Below are 17,216 nucleotides of genomic sequence, written 5' to 3'. Positions count from 1 at the left end.
TTCGGTCCATCTGACGCCACCAGGTTGCACCTCAGACTGTCCAGGAGCTCAGTGATGGTCCAGATCTGGTAGGAGATCCCCCAGGACACCATCCATCGCCTCATTAGGAGCATGGCCCCATGTTATCAGGCATGCATATATCTTAAATATATAACTTAATGTGTTATCATGCTTTAAGTACTACAGCCTGGGAATGTCATATGCAGTATCACGTAAAAAATTTGTACATATATACATATACATAATAATGTATGAATTATTAAATATTTGTGATGGGATCAGAGGGGATCCTCCCCCCAGACTTCATGTATAGACCAGCCTCTATGCCTTGAATCAGTAGACTGATTCCAAATGACCATTATTATGCAACTGTGGAAAAAGCATTAAAAACTCAAAAATAAAGCCACAGCTGGGGCAAAGGTCAACAATAATAACTATTTTAGATAATTTTATGAAAACTTCATTAAAAATACAAATAACCAAATGATGGATGTCAAAAAAGCCATGTGAGGAAAAGGTGCTCAAAACTGTCAAATAATGCCACACCTGGGGGAAAAGTCAACATTAATAAAATCTGAATAAAAATAATTTTATGTACATTTCACATAAAACAGAAATAACCAAAAGATAAATGTGAAAAAGCCATGTGACGTCAACACCTGTAAAAGTCAATCCGCCACGTGCCCAAGGGTCCCAATGAGTGCTGTTTTTTCCTAACCACTCTGGAATCCACCAAGGGCGTTCACTGGAGCTGACAAGGAGACTGACTGGCACCTGCGCAGTCAGGTAGGTATGGAGAGATATGGTTGTGTAGGCTAGCTTTATGAAATGGACATCTGTCAGTCTACATCATCATGTATTAAAGAAGAGCCCGAGCAGGGAATGTCGCTTGCTGTTGTAAGAAAAAATAAAATATTGTCATTACGGAATTGCGTAATTAAAAATCAATGAGATATGTGAATGCGATTAATCTAAAACTAAGATGTTTTTTCGCAGACATTAAAATTTGCTCAAAACAACAATGCAAAAAGCGACTTTCCCGTTATTTGTATTGGACTATGGAAAAATAAAAGTTCTAAAGGGGGAGAATATGAAATCCATGCTTTATGCTGTCTATTAATCAATTATATGGACATTGAAAACGAACTTAAGAGAGAAGCAGGTGAAGCTCAGAGCAGTGAGGGGTCTGACGTTAAAGGAAACGACCAAGTCGTAAGTCGCGGATCCAGAAAGGCCGAGCAAAGGAAAACGAATGAGACGTTTGGGGAAAAGAGACAAGCGAGTCAAGTTCATACAGTCAATACGTTAAGATCGTTAGCGTTTATAACAAGTACAAAGGAAGTAGGGATGCAAAGAGTGTGAATATAAATGACGGCCAAGCTTGTTCCGAAAGAACAGCCGTACGGATGAGGCGGGGTTCGCACAAGAAAGAAATACTGTAGTTAAAATGTGGAGTGGCAGGAGACACCTGCTTACTGTACTCGGTGATTTTATTTATTTTTTTGCTTACTGTACTCGGTGATTGTCTTTATTTTTTGACATTAGGGGATATTCAAATCGTAGTAGCGTTTGTAGCACACCGTTTAAATAACCGTCGTCTTCCCCAAATCTGTGACCGTTGTGCGTGAACTCGGTCGAAGGTTGTGAAATCGATACATCCCTCGTAATTTTTTAAATAAACGAACTAGTGACCAAAGCTGGCTCCCGTAAGGCGTGATGTCCCTTAACCGTGTGTGTTTAACCGGACACACTGCACCGCGTCACAAACAAGCTTTTAGAATGTCCGACTACTGCATGCAGACCCTCAAACAGCTTCTCAGTCTGAAGGTGAAGAACAAGCGAGCCACGCGCACCCCACTGTGGCCGACAGACGGGCAGGCGACGCTTACGTGGTGGTTAGCGCGCAGGTTGTAACGATCATTACAACAGACACGAAGAATGTCGCCACGCTTGAAAAGCAAACACAATCGGTCAGTCTTGTGGTTTACCCACAGGGGTCTACTCTTGCTTTTGTATCACCAGCTGCTGCAGGACGTCGCCGGTTCAGTTTCGCTGTGAAAGGCGGAAGTGAGAATGAAGATTTGGTCACCTGGAGTCATTATGCATTTCCAGAGGATCCTGGGTAATTTATCATATTTGGTACTCTTCGTGAAAAAAGCATTGAAAAACAAACAGCAGAGTAAAGAAATATAGTAAAACCTTTGTAAAATAATATTATTGTGTTAGGTAAAGTCAAAAATGTCTATTTCTGAACGCGGGTATTGGTTACCACAATCTAGACAAGACGTCAGAGGAGTGGGTTCGTTCTCTGGCGGCGTATATCTTTAAGACTATACTTTTAGGGATCATTTCTATAGTTTGTAACTAGAGAAATGTGTTTCTGAAGTGTTCGGTCTCGCCAACCACGATGAGGAGTGGTAGTGTTTTCTTCTGAGCGCGAAGCGGGTAGTGAATGCTCTTTCATTAGAGCTGTTCGCTATCTTTGATGACCGTTCCGCTGCTTTTCGAAGTAGCAGGAGGAAGAAAACACATGCTGAGTGGTTGTCTTTTTCAATTGTAAAAAATAAGATTAATTTGAATCTAAGTGTGTTGTCGTAAGTATAAATGTAATTTTTCATATCTCTTATGGGTTATTTAATTTTACCAAGTAATTGTAATATCAATTGAAGAATTGAAATATGATATTCGAGTAAACGAATAAGAACGCACATTCTGAAATAATACACTGTAATGTACTCATTTGAAAGAGGGGAATTAGCTCAAATGGTAGAGCGCTCGCTTAGCATGCGAGAGGTAGCGGGATCGATGCCCGCATTCTCCAGTCGTCTTGCTATTGTCACTTGCTCACTGGACAAGTCTGAGCAACAGAACCAGGCTGTTGTTGGTCAATGCGTGCCAACATTTTATCACTGCAAACACTTGCAGTCCCAATACTGTACTGCTGTGTAGAAACAAATGAGCGTCACACAGTGAGCAAAAAAACATCTTAACCGTCAATCGCGAGTCACGGATTTGCTTTATGTAAGTGTTCTTTTAATCAAAAATGGTTACTTGCAAGCCAATGCATTCCTGTCTTTAAGAGAAAAAACGGCGGATTTGTGCGGGGATTATTTGCTCAGTGACCAAGTTTGCGCGTGAAATACATATATACATAAAACGCGTGTGTAATATTTACCCACACAAAGGCATGCTGCATTACATAAACCAATAAAAGACCGTCTTCCTTCGAGCCGGATTCGAACCAGCGACCTAAGGATTTCTAAGCTGTCCCACTACAGTCCTCCGCTCTACCAACTGAGCTATCGAAGGTAGACCGTGCAGAAGCGCGTGGTTTCCTCTTTTGTTATAAAACAGGTACTCAGTGTTTCCTGACGTATTCGGAGTTTCGCCTTTAGATTCATGTTCGTATTGGGGAATTAGCTCAAATGGTAGAGCGCTCGCTTAGCATGCGAGAGGTAGCGGGATCGATGCCCGCATTCTCCACAATACTTTTCTTCTCGCGATTCTTCAATTGTCGCACTACCAGCAGGGTGTGTGTTCAGGATACGCCTGCCAGTGTTTTCATTACGGCCTCCTGTCATTACCTAGAAATTTCATTTTACTTTAAGCACACAGCCCTCAGCCTCCCTTTACCCAAAACGATTCAAACAACTCAGCCCGTCATCATTTACAATGACCGAGTCAATACACAAGCTGTTAAACTTCTAATAAGCGAAACAATATTTTCCAAACTGTCAGGGCCGCATTTTAAAGTGTCAGTTTTCCAAGCAACACCAGTCGTTACTACTTTCTATTTTCCAGTTTGGACAGAATTCAAGTTTAGTGACGTCTTTATTATTTGAAACTACTTTAACCCTCTGAGGAGTTTTCAAAAACTGACACTTTATGCACACTGACTGCGTCCGCCGCTCCGTGGTGCCACCAAATGCTATCGACTGGCAGGACTACACAGACGGCACGAAGACTACACAGGTGCGCCTAACCATGGGCGGGGCTACGGCGGCTGCGTTACACCTAGGGCTCGCTATTACTGGCTGGTACTGCGCCCGACCAGGAATTTCATGAGCCCTGGAGCGCCAGACGAGGTAGACGTGAGAAGATTTCCATTTGGAATAGACCTGTGGAAGGCCAAACTATTAAAATTAGCAAACAACAGGCCAACTGCATTTAACACACCAAGTCATTATAAGGAAATTGTTAAGTGTTTGCGGCAGCAAACGTCAAAAAGACAAAAAAAAAAAAATCAGTCCTTAATGCAAGAACAATCAGAAGAAGTCTCGGGTTTGGGATGGCTAATGGTACATGAAGTACCGCCAGCTCACGCAGTAATGTACAAAAGATGAGCATGCAAAAGTCCGACATGTCCAAGAGAAAATTGTACCTGTCTAGAAACGTCAGCGCATGCTTTTTAGTATTGTAAAAAAAAAAAAAAAAGCACAAGAAGTAGGAAATATTATAATTAATAAATAGAAGGAGTTCTTAGGAGTTAATGAAATGACAAAAGAAATGATAACGTATGGGTTAGTGGGAAAGGGGGCAAGTGAAAAAATGCATAAAAGGCAATTAATTAACAGAATAAAAAAAATATGTGGCCAGGGAGGAATGAATTTGTAATATCTTTGGCCAGCTTCGCAGCATTACTGAGGTAACATAAAATTTGCAGCCTCACCACATAACATGCCTGTCGCCGATGGTTTTATGCTTTGAGAATGTTCCTGTCTTCACAACAATAAAGGTGATTTGTTTCTGAAACTCACATGTCACATGGTACCAGAAGTGGGGTCTTGCACAAATGGATTCTCAAAGGTGCATGATATTCCTCTATCACCAGAGCCAGATGAGGCTCCTGCAAGCGCCCCGGCCCTTGCTGGTGAAGATGGCTCCCTCATACGGCCCAGAGTTTTTCCTATTCTGTTCTGAATGCACAGTAACTCTGAGGCACTGGGACAAGGGAGGCTGGGCAGCTATTTTGGCCTCCTTTTCACTGGGGAGGTCCTACAGGTCATGCGAAATCTTCCTCCTGAAAGGTTTAATGATTATGACTTCCCAAAGCAACAGATCCTCCTTCATACAGCTATGAGTCCCTTAGCCAAATGGTGTCAGTTTTGGCTGTGGCAAATTGATCCATGCAGATTGCCCTATACTGGGACAGGTCCAGGACTTAGTAGACCTGATTCAAAGCTGGTTTCGCGGAGACACCTTTTGACCGCATTGTGGAAAAGCTCACCACTGATGTAGTCTTATGAAGGATAAACAATAACCTTTGTGATGAGATTGTCCTGAGCAATGTCCACTCACTGCTGGAACTGACCCACAGACTGGAGGGTGTCCAAACCACCTAGAAAGAGAGGGGCTATCCTAACTTGACACCGACTTCGATCCAACCATCGTGTCCTGCCCAATGGCCATTCACCAAAACTATGGGTCTTAGCTTCTGCCTCCAACTCACCCTTAGCGCATGGCACATGACAACCTGACCTCCCGGGACATTGTGTTGCCCTTTCTCCTGTTCGCTATTAGCAATTCCCCACAAGCATCTACTGTCTTGAGTCCGTTCAAACTGTTATTTGGTTGCCAACTGTGAAGGTTGTTGGACATTTTTCAGGAGGAATGGATGGTGGGGTCGCAATGCACCTCACAAGGAGAGATTTCTGGACCAGGTTGTTTCCCTCCAAGAACAGATTTCTAGATTGTCCTCTATTGCAGTGGAGCATCAGCAGCATGAACAGGAGGTGCAAAAAACATAACACGAACTACAAACTTCGCAAATGCAAAAAGGGTGATCGGGTACTGTTGTTCATCCTGTTTGACCCACATAAATTTCAGGCGAAGTGGCTGGGTCCAGCATTAGTGGAATAGCGTATGTCTCCCGTGAATTAGAAGGTCAGAATTCCTGGCCGATGAAAGCCCATTCAAATCTTACATGTAAATCTTTTGAAGGAGTGGCACAAACCTCACAAGATGCTTGCCACTTCTGCCACAGTCTTTCAGACATAGGTTGCTATTGGTGTTGTTTTGACTGACTGACACCCAGAAGGCTGAGTTACTATTGCTGAAGGGAAGGAACTCTGATGTCTTTTTGGCTGTTCCTGTCCAGACTGAAATTGCTGAATACAAGATCATAACTGAACCCAGCATTAAAATACAGCTGTGCCCGTTTCATCTTCCAGAAGTGACAAAGAATGTGATACACAAGGAGGTGAAGTAGATGCTCAAGCTGGATGTAATTCACGAGAGTAAAAGTGAGTGGCAAAGCCCTATTGTTTTGTTTCCAAAACTAGACGGCTCAGTTAGGTTCAGTATAGATTGATAAGATTTCCAAATCTGATGCATACTCAATGCCATGTTAGATCAAGTGTGACCATCATGTCCACTAGCACTTAAGGCAGCAACAAAGTTCATCCGCCTGCTCTAAATATTGTTTCTGGCACCTCCATCTGTTCTGACTACACTGCTGAGATAGGTGAACATGTCCATGATTGGTAAACCCAACCCATTAATCTTCACAGGCACTGTGTCTGTCTTTTTCCAGCTTACATTCAACCCCATTGCCTTAGCAAAGGTGCTCAGGCCGTCTGTCTTCTCCTGCATATGGTGGTGTGTGTTTGACAGCATTGCAATATCGTATGCAAAGTCTAGATCTTCAAGTGTTGTGAAGAGCATCCACCTAATGCCTCTCGGTGTGTCACTGCTGGTCTGCCACATAATCCAGTCAATGACAAGATTGAAAAGTGTAGCAGACATTACACATCCTTGCCACATACCAGTTTTCATTTCAAAATGCAAGTCATTGCAACTTTTAATAAGCTTCACCAAATGTTGTGGAATCCCATAAGCTCTCAAGATATGCCAAAGACTCTCTGTGTGAACGCTGTCAAAGTCTTTTTGAAATCAACAAAAGTGATGTACAGTTGTCTCTGCCACTCTGTACACTGCTCAATGATATTGCGGAAGCCAACAATCTGGTCAGTATAAAGTCTCCCTTTCCAAAACCCTGTTTGCTCTTTCCTCTGTGACTTATCTACTGCTTCTGATATTTGTTTGATGATAATCTTGGCTAGAATCTTACTGGGGATGGAAAGGAGTGCAATTCTGCACCAGTTATTGCAATCACTGAGTGATTCCTTTTCTGGAACTTTGATCATAATTCACTATAATTTATTATAATAGCAAAGTTTAGAACACCATTAACAAACTTCACCATAAATCCTACAGCTTAGCCTTCACAAAAGCAAAATATTTTAGGTAGGTCGGACTAGGTAAAGAAAAGATGGCGGCTTGTGTGGTGTGAGAGCTTTCATGGAAAGTGTGCCTTCAAGGGGACTGACAATTCAATAGCTGCTGATGTCATGGTGTCACTCCTTCCTCTGACCTACCACCGGTTGTTATAATACCATCATCCTTATACATGAATCTAGTGATGTGTGCAAGGGGCTCAAAAGGGGAGAAGGCACACTATACAGGACAGGATTGGTCAGGTTTTAAGGCTGGGTACAAATTAATACCCACTTTTAATTTCTGTCTTTTTAATTTGACGGGATATTTGAATGTTAACTTCAGGGGAATTATAATGTTCACCACCTTGAGAAAAAGTTTGTCGATGATTTCTGTTTATTTTTCTGTTTATCTACTGCATATATACTTAATTTTCCTAATATAACTTGTATTAAGAAGACATAAAAGTCCATAAAAGAATTTCCATCTATGCATCTGAAATATGAAAAGGATCTTTAACAGCAAGATTCACATCAAAGAACATAAAATCAACATTTTTTTCCTCCATAAAGTGACTATTGCAGGTGAGATATTCATGAAGCTACTAGAGGTGATCAACTTTTACTACAGATCACCATGCTTTTTGTGTATTAGGCTTTCAGGGAGGAAAAGTAAAACTCTTAGCATTAAATTCTTAGTATTTTATATATATATATATATATATATATATATCGTATTAGTATTATATATACTTATACTAATACTATATATATTATATATATATAGTGGTGGACAGCTGGGACTCTTACCTGGCCAGGATGCCTAGACAATGGACGGACTGAGGGAAAGAGCTTCATCAGGACATTATTTCCCCTGGACTTATACAGGGCAGCCCCCTTGGCTTACAGCGGGGCCATGGGTTTGGAGTATGGAAGCTCAACTCTGCTGCTGCCTGTGGCCATCAACAGGGAGTGCTTGGATGTTTACTGAGCCCTGTTTGGGCCAGTTCACCCTCTGGTGGTCGTTCCAAGTGTCAACTGGATGATAACATGCATACAAGACTGCAAGATCACCCCCACCTTACCCAGAAGGGGGTGCGTTAGGGTTGATTTCACCCTACAGTATTTTTAGTCAACCAATGAGAAACATGTGTACCAAGTTTCATGACAATCACTCCAGCCATTTGGAAGTGATGCTGGAACATACTTACATATGCACACACATACATTGACTTATATATATATATATATATATATATGGTTGAAATAGTTTTACTGTCAAATAATGCAAAGAGTACTAACCACCCATACAATCAGATTGTGATTCAGACTACGAATGCCATATATATGTATATATATATATATATATATATCTATATATATAAAAATGGAATGGGTGGGTCGTCGGGTGGGCCTTTTTTTCATTCCGTCGTTTTTTCGACGTTTTGAAAATGTAGAATGATTATTTGATTTTTTTGTTTTTATTTGATCGTGTCTATGTAGCCGCCGTCGTAATAAAGTATCGCTAAAATCGTCATTTATCGTAATTTATTTTTGACGTATAACGTCGCCGTCGTCGAGGTCAGTGATACCACTGCAAAAAATCTGCTTACGGTTGAAAGACACGCCCTACTCACTGGACAGTTAAAAACACCAATCAAACTAACGATGACATCAAGTATTACCCAATCAAAAGTAGGAAAGGAGGCATCTTCATAAAATGCGTGTGGGATGATTTGCATGAGACGCTGCTTTAAAAAAAAAAATGATAAAAAAAATACGGGATAAATCCCGTCCAGTATTGATTCAAAACGGGACGCGCAATTTCATTCTCAAACGCGGCACGATTCCGTATTTTAAAGGACGGGTGGCAACCCTACAGTGCCAGGTAACCACCCATACAATCACATTGTGATTCAGACTAGGAATGCAATGAATGTAATTACCCCGATCTACATACAAGGCGAAAGTCTTGCAACATTCAAAGATGATGGTTTGGGATAAGTACACCATACAACATAAAAGAGCTTATGAAGCCTTGAACCGAAAAAAGCAACATCTCAGAGATCGTAAAAAAAAAATACGAGCTAATGTCGTTTTACTCGCTGTAGATTTTAGTCAAACATTACCAGTTATTTCACGAGGGAGACCAGCAGATGAACTCAACGCGTGTTTAAAATCCATGCTTCTCCCACGCTCGGTTATATGTCGCGTGTTCTCGGGTAGGTGCACCAAAAAATGTATACATTTAAGCATGTAATGGGCAAACAAAAAATGAGGTATACCCGAAGGCACAGCAGTAGTACTTAATGTAACTTTACTTCTTAAATGTTAATGTTTTACTGTTTAATAATTTATACGCTTCTTATATGTTGTTCAAATTCTTTTATCAAAATACCACTGACAGCGCAATGCACGATAACATCGAGTGAATACACCATACGCATCCGCCCACGGCTGCCCTGCTGTGCGCAGATAGGACTTGATTGTACAATAAAATAAAATAAAGATAAAAAGACTAAAACAATCATCACCCATAAAGCGGATAGTAGACGTGACGTACTATATGTGTACCACATTTCAAGTGTATAGGTGCAACGGTTTGCGAGCTACAGGTCATTTAAAATCCTGGACAGACACACAAATTGCCACGGTAGCAAATTACAGAAGAAGATTTTACTGTTTAATAATTTATATTTATATGAAATGTGCTTCTTATATATTACTTCATATTCTCATATGATAATGATGTTAATGTTTATATTGATTTCTGTGTTATTAAAACTGCATGTATGTGTGTATATGTATATATATATATATATATACGAGCTGTATATACCCGGCATTGCCCGGGGCAGAAGTAACCTAATCGGTCAAACACTTACATATATACCAAAGTAAACCTAATCGGTTAAACAGCTTCATATATACAGAAGCGAACCTAATCGGACAAACAGCTTCATATATACAGAAGCGAACCTAATCGGACAAACAGCTAATCTATATACATAAGCAAACCTAATTGGTCAAACAGTTACATAAATACAAAAGCAAACCTAATCGATGAAACAGCTTCATATTTCCAGAAGCGAACCTAATTGGTCAAACAGTTATGCATGTGCAGAATAATTTTACAAACATTATGCGTGTTAACAATCATTAAAAAGAAAAGATTGAGGAACTCTTCTTCTATATGTGATGAAGCTGGATGAAGCTGACTTGACGAAGACGTAGGTGGCATAGATTGGTTTTTCTAAAACAGAACAAAAAAATGAGTATCTATTATTATTTTAAATTAGAATGAAAATGAGAACCTTGATTAGAGATAGATTATCCGTATTAAAATATGTGCATGAATAAACTTTTGGTAACTCTCTAGCAAAAGTTTATTCATACAAATTGCCATGGGATGGCTTTGTGAAAAAGTAAAAATTAGATAAAAATAAATTGACAATGCGTACTTCGATTTGACTGAGATTATCTGTAATGATGAAAAAAAAGTTTAGTATGTTTTTTTTTCCATACGGGAAGGATGTAAAACCTTACATAGGCACCCTTCAGCCCGTACTGAAGGGTAGTGTCAGATTCTTACTGACTAAAAAACACCCTTTTTATTCCACACCTACCCCAAAAACCACTATTAGGCATTACTTTGGGGTGGCAGTAGTTTAGTTATGAAACAGCTGGGTCCTGAAAAAAATCTGTCTTATTAGTGGCTTCATCACATATAGAAGAACAGTTCCTCAATCTTTTCTTTTTAATGATTGTTAACACGCATAATGTTTGTAAAATCATTCTGCACATTCATAACTGTTTGACCAATTAGGTTCGCTTCTGTATATATGAAGCTGTTTAACCGATTAGGTTTACTTTGGTATATATGTAAGTGTTTGACCGATTAGGTTACTTCTGCCCCGGGCAACGCCGGGTATATACAGCTCGTACATATATATATATATATATATATATACTGTATATATATAAAATGCCCTCCATAATGTTTAGGACAGAGACATATTTCTCCTTGATTTACCACTCTGCTCCACAGTTTAAAAGTAAAAATCAAAAAATTCTGACATGATTAAAGTGCACATTGCAGATTTCCATTTAAGTGTACTTGCACACATTTCGGTCTCATCATGCAGAAATGACAACACTTTTTCTACATAGTCCCCCCAATTTCAGGGAACATCTGAATTTTTTGATTTCCCAAATATCAAGAAGGGCACTGTACATGTATCACAATCACTCAGTAACAAAACCAAAACACAAATAATCAAAGTAAGTGTTGTTTTTCTTGACGGATTGCAAATACTTCATCTTGCTGATAGCGATATTTTCACTATTGACAGAAGCTGAAGGCCAGATAGTCATTCTTCTCCACATAGACCTCTGAGTTTGGTTTTTCATTTGGCAGTTACTGTTTGTTGATGTGGCCCAGACTTTCATCAATTTAATCAGAACTAGAAAATGAACATCCCTAAATGAGCATCCAGCTCTTTTGAACGTGCCTAGCATTGCTTAGGCTGTATTCTTAAGGCATATGTTTGCAGAAAGACATCTTCTCAGCTTTGTCAGTAGAACAGACTCGACTGCGCTTTCTGTCAAAACCGGTCCCCATCACTTTCTCTTGGAGCAAGTAAGCCCCCATTGAGACACGGAGATGCGCTGTCACTGACATTTGCCATTTTACAGTGATGTACTTGGTTACGGTGACTTTGACTTGTCATATAGAAAACTCTCTCTTCACTGTGAATAAAAGTTATTGAAAGTGGGGAGCTGCCGACAACCGCAACAAGCCAACTGAAACAAGATGGCGTGAAAAAAAAGTGAATATTTTTTCACAGCATATAAGCCAGTGGTGTCTAACTCCGGGCCTGGTGGGCCGCAGTGGCTGTAGGTTTCCATTCAAACCTTTTTCCTAATTAACTTATTTGGCCTTCATTGTAATATCCCTGTTTTTAAGGATTCAGTCCTCTGAATTGATTCTTTTTTTCATTAAATGACGGCCAAACAGAAATCAGACATGAAATGAGCCAACAGATGACGAGCTAAACTGGGGCTTCAAACTCCCACCAATTTCACTCCATCAAGTTTCTTAATGAGAGGCCAATTCTTGTTGTTAATTAAACTTGTTAGATAATTCCATGGCTTGTTGCTGCTCTCCTTCTGCCTTAGCACACATTTCCAAAACAGAAAGAACATCGGCAAAATGTTATGGTGACCTGAGCAGATCAACCTTACTGAGATCTTCACCTTTCTTTATTTTCAGATACTGTATGATCGGCACAGGTTTGCTGGTCATGTGTCTCATTGTTTGGCTGCTAATTAAGAAAAAAGAAACAACTAACAAGCCTGAGTCAAGTTAATTGAAACTAAGACAAAAGAAGTTAAATAGCAAAAAAATTTGTTCTCATCTGCTACAGAAAATGGACATCTGAGCCGGAACTCCATTAGCAGCGATGTTATTTTTTCGATTTTTGTTTTTAATTCCTGAGGTATCCTGTATTTACTCATCCCGGGGGGGTTTAATTACAGTATACAAGCTTATATAAGCATGAGTGGCAGAAAAACGACTGAAAGAAACAGAAAAGACAGCTAAAGCTTCATCCAAATCTAAACAGACATCAAGTTCAAGCTCAAGGTATGGCCTACCAGAGACTGTCCTGGAACAGATAGGCGAAAGCACAGATTTCCTGGGACCTGATGCTCTTGTTTCAACCCCAGCCAAGAGTGAAAGTAGGAGTGAATATGCAAGTGATTTGGGCCGGGATAATTTGCCGATTCCAGAAGGCTCAGTGAAACTGAAAATGGCCTTACCTTCCATATTGTCATCTACCCCTTGCGAGCCAATAACATCGGCTGCAACTGGGCTTGCTACTTCACCCATGGAGTTCGGGGAAGACCAAAACGATCTGTCCAAGCTGAAGGCAATGATCACCACAATTGCCACAGCTCAAGACATAAAGGAGCTCATGGATAATATAAAGAAGGATATACTGTAAATGATATAAGGAAAAAGGACATAAATGATATAAGGAAATAAATAAAGGACATACACAAGACAAACAAAAAGCTGCTTCAGGATATTAAAGACCAGGAAACACGTTTAAATAATCGCCTTTAAAGGTATGCTAGAAAAACTTGAGGAAAAAAATACAGAAACATGCATCTAAATTTGAGAATAAATTTAGAACACTTGGCACTCAGTTTGAATATGTTAAGCAAACGTTCACAACTTATATTGAAATAGTGGAACAACTGGCGTCTACTGCTGACAAAAAAGCAATGGCTGCAAATTCCGAATACAAAGTGCTTGGAGACAGACTAGCTTAGCTGCACTGGTAGATTGATGCAGAAGGAATAATATCAGAATCGAAGGTCTCCCTGAATATCGTGAAAGTCCAATCCCAGTGAAATGCATAGCTGAACTATTCTCTAAAATAATTGGAGAGGATTTCAAATCAGACACCGAGATAGCAGCAGCTTACCATATACGTGGATCTAATACCTCAAAGCCTAGGACTTTCATCGTGCACTTTGAAAAATTACAGTTTAAACTACATACAATGTTACTTCTCAGACAGAAACAAGAGATTACATTTGAAAATAACCACATTCGTATTTTCCCTGATTTCTCACCCTCAACAGCTGCTAAACGTGCCGCATTTTACAGAATTAAACAGGGCTTACAGAAAGCCGATATCAGATACAGCCTCTTGTATCCTGCCAAACTGAAAGTGGACATTCAAGGCAAGTTCTACATTTTTACTTCTACAGAGGAAGCAGAAAAAGAGCTAAGAAAACTGATCCCAACACTTTTTGAAAGACAATCATGAGTTGCATGGTGTCCTGGCATGGCAAAGAAGATCTTACTGCTGTAGGACCCATTCACAATGAAACTCATTCCGTAATTATACATTCCATTTCCTTATCTGCCATTTTTATATTTTAATTACAATTATATGAGTGTAAGCATGTGGATTTTTTTTTTTCTTCATAGTGGACTGTTTAACATCATACCCTTGGTTCATTGTATTAGGGCTTACTATCAAACATGATCTGCTTATCCAGGTCTACTGTTTAACATCATTCCCTGGGTTTACTCTCTCAAACTGTTTTAAGATTCCATTTTATGTTGATAGTATTTGGACTGTACTGTCAATAGATATCTCTTTATTTTAATCCTCATGCGCCGCTGCTGGGGGGCCTGTTTTGTTTTGGACGTGCTCTGTCTCTAGGTATGTCAGAGGACTGGGATTTTGTGAAATGTGGTTTAGCCTCACTTGGGGAGTCAAAATGGGTGGGGTGGGGGACTGGAGGGGAGCAAGGGAGAAAGCCATTTCTTATCTATCCTTTTAATCCTTATAATTGTAAGAGCCAACATAACAATAGACTTCATGGCAATAACTCCTGGGAAAATTGGAAATTAAGGTCAAAGCTGTCTTATCTAATATTAGAAACTCTGTTAAACAAAACCTTCCCAGCTTTCCTCACCTCCCACCTACTTCTATTCCAGAAAAAATATTGATCAGTCTTGAGAACTCAGACAGCATTTCTGTAATGATATAAAAACATTTTAAATTCCCTCCCTTTCAAAGAGTTTTTCCAGAGTACATTGGTAAAGGGATCTCTCACTCAACAGGAATGGAAGGCAGCAATGCACAGAATTCACTCGAGCTCCATATGCGCAAAGCATACAATTTTTCAACTTAAAATTATATAGAGAGCAATCTTGTTTAAAATTGCCCAAAATGTTTCTAGGGTAAGATCCAACCTGCGAATGTTGCAATCAAGTTCCAGCCATACTAGGCCACATGTTTTGGGGGTGCAACAAATTGACATCATTTTGGACCAAACTTTTTAAGTGCCTTTCAGACAGCCTTGGTGTCACAATCCCTCCTAATCCACTAACAGTTGTGTTTGGTGGACTCCCAGATGGGCTTAAAGTGGAGAAGGACAAACAAATTGGAATTGCCTTCACTACACTATTGGCATGTAGACTTATCTCGGTCAACTGGGAGAATCCTAACTTGCCTATTCTAAGTCAGTGGGTAACTGATGTTATATACTACTTAAAATTGGAAAAAATTAAATAATCACATAGAGGATCTGTTCAAAACTTTTTTTAAAACCTAGCAGGATCTAATCAATAACATTTTAGAATAAGCATTTAAATTAAGGAAGTGGATTCTCGTCTTTTTTTTATTCTGTTTATTTACTTACTTTTTTTTTCTACTATTAAAATTTCACAATGTTGGCCTAGCTCTCTTTCCCATGGGTGGAGGTTGACTTGACTTGCTTGTATGGAATGTTGTTTGATTTTAAAAAATTCAATAAAATGTTTATAAAAAAAGAAATTAAATAACAGCAAAAACTGGTCACTAATTATGAAGATGATTAGAATGAAAACCTGCAGCCACTATGGCCCTCCAGGACCGGAGTTTGAAACCTCCGGTGTAAGCAGACATTACAGCTATCCTCCACTTCATAGTATAATGCAAAGCAATATGGCCAGCACACAAATATTCATTATATTTTTTTTGTAAAATAAATACCAATAATTAGCTTTAGCTCATAATTTATTTCCCTATGGATGAGCAAACAGTAGCTTACCTAGCTTTAACAATGCGTGTTGCTTATTGTTGCTTTTTCCGTGTTTGTTACTAGAAAGGGGGCACACACGTGTGCTTGGAAGCCATCAGTCTGGTCCTAACAGAGGTAAAAGCTAACTTGGGCCAAGCAAGGGGACAATGGCAATGGCCTGAACCACTGTTGGCAGCCCCTCTGTGCAAGTCATAGTAGTAACTTGCAGCATCTGAACTTACATTGTTCAGGCCCCTTCGCGTTTAGTACAATTTGTTATGTTGCAGCCTTATGCTAAAATTATTTACATTTGCTTTTTCTGTCATCAAACTTTTAATAACCCTGAATGACAAAGAGAAAACAGGATTTTAGAGATTTTTGCAATTTTATGAAAATAATAAATTGAAATACTACTATTTTATATTTAAAATTAAAGTTTATTTACACATTACAAAATAAAAAGCAACTTCTTCTTGTTCATCTCTCACACCAATGGCATTTTTACTTGCAAATAAATTTCCACTGTTATAACATATCCTGTTCCATTACACAGTATAACAAACATTTTTGTTGAAAAACACATATTCTCCTTTTATAACTTATTCATCCTCTTTCTGACATATTGGACCGACGTCCATTTTACATATACTTCCCAGTAAATTGCTCTATTCCTTAATTCCTAATATGCAAAAACCCTTGCCTCTCTCCTTAGCAGCTGCAAATCCTTCCATATCTCTCTTCACTTTCCCTTCCAGGTCCTTTTCCAAACTCTTTTGTACACACAATAACATCTCTCCTCACATTTCACTTTATCAGAATAGACCTGGCATTCCATAACCTTTTCTTTGCCAGACTAATAAACATTCAAATCAAAAAGACTTCCTTTGAGCTCCAGCCATTTCCAGGTAGACCCTTGTCTCCTGAATTGAAATCATAAAAGAAATAACTGAAACTTCTCCTTTTTGCAATAATCCTTCCACATTCACCCACACTCCTTCTGCCCAACTGCTCTCCCAAAGCACGTCTCTAATCATCTCCACCCGGGCACAGTCTGGCCTTGGACACTTCTGTGTCTGTGACAAACCTTGTCTAAGCAGCCTCTCCCTCATACGTAATCTTCCCCATTCCATCATCCAGTTTCAGGTCTTTAAAGCATTTTCCACTGTTTTGGCTGTACCACTGTAAATATCCCCATTTCAAATTTTATTTTTAAACTCTGACCCTCCTCCATTATACGGCCAAAAGCTCTATACAAATACTTCTGTTTGCAGCACAAAGCCACATGTTGAAGTTCCTTCAAACTTCATTTTCAATTTTGCTACGTTTTCATTGCCTCCTCATCTCTCCTCTGCCTTTAGCATCAAATTCAACTGCACTGTCAGAGGCCTCATCACTGATGTGAACCACAGAGCCATC

At 39.5% G+C, this 17,216-nt stretch overlaps 4 non-coding genes across 4 annotated transcripts; 3 read left to right on the top strand and 1 right to left on the bottom strand.

Moving 5' to 3' along the window:
- The first annotated feature begins 2,326 nt into the window (after positions 1-2,326).
- On the top strand, positions 2,327-2,542 carry LOC114654003 (small nucleolar RNA U3). Its single transcript, XR_003716650.1, has one exon. It is a non-coding gene; the product is annotated as a small nucleolar RNA U3 (small nucleolar RNA).
- A 206-nt stretch (positions 2,543-2,748) lies between these two features.
- Positions 2,749-2,821, top strand: trnaa-agc (transfer RNA alanine (anticodon AGC)). The gene has a single exon. It is a non-coding gene; the product is annotated as a tRNA-Ala (tRNA).
- Positions 2,822-3,221: 400 nt separating this feature from the next.
- trnay-gua (transfer RNA tyrosine (anticodon GUA)) lies at positions 3,222-3,309 on the bottom strand. Its single transcript is given in 2 exon segments — positions 3,222-3,257; positions 3,273-3,309. It is a non-coding gene; the product is annotated as a tRNA-Tyr (tRNA).
- A 101-nt stretch (positions 3,310-3,410) lies between these two features.
- Positions 3,411-3,483, top strand: trnaa-agc (transfer RNA alanine (anticodon AGC)). The gene has a single exon. It is a non-coding gene; the product is annotated as a tRNA-Ala (tRNA).
- Positions 3,484-17,216: the final 13,733 nt, after the last annotated feature.

The sequence above is a fragment of the Erpetoichthys calabaricus genome, chromosome 6 (genome assembly GCF_900747795.2).
Source record: "Erpetoichthys calabaricus chromosome 6, fErpCal1.3, whole genome shotgun sequence".
Lineage (NCBI taxonomy): Eukaryota > Metazoa > Chordata > Cladistia > Polypteriformes > Polypteridae > Erpetoichthys > Erpetoichthys calabaricus.
The sequence above is the reverse complement of the archived record's forward strand: the minus strand, read 5'-3'. Positions and strand labels throughout refer to the sequence as shown.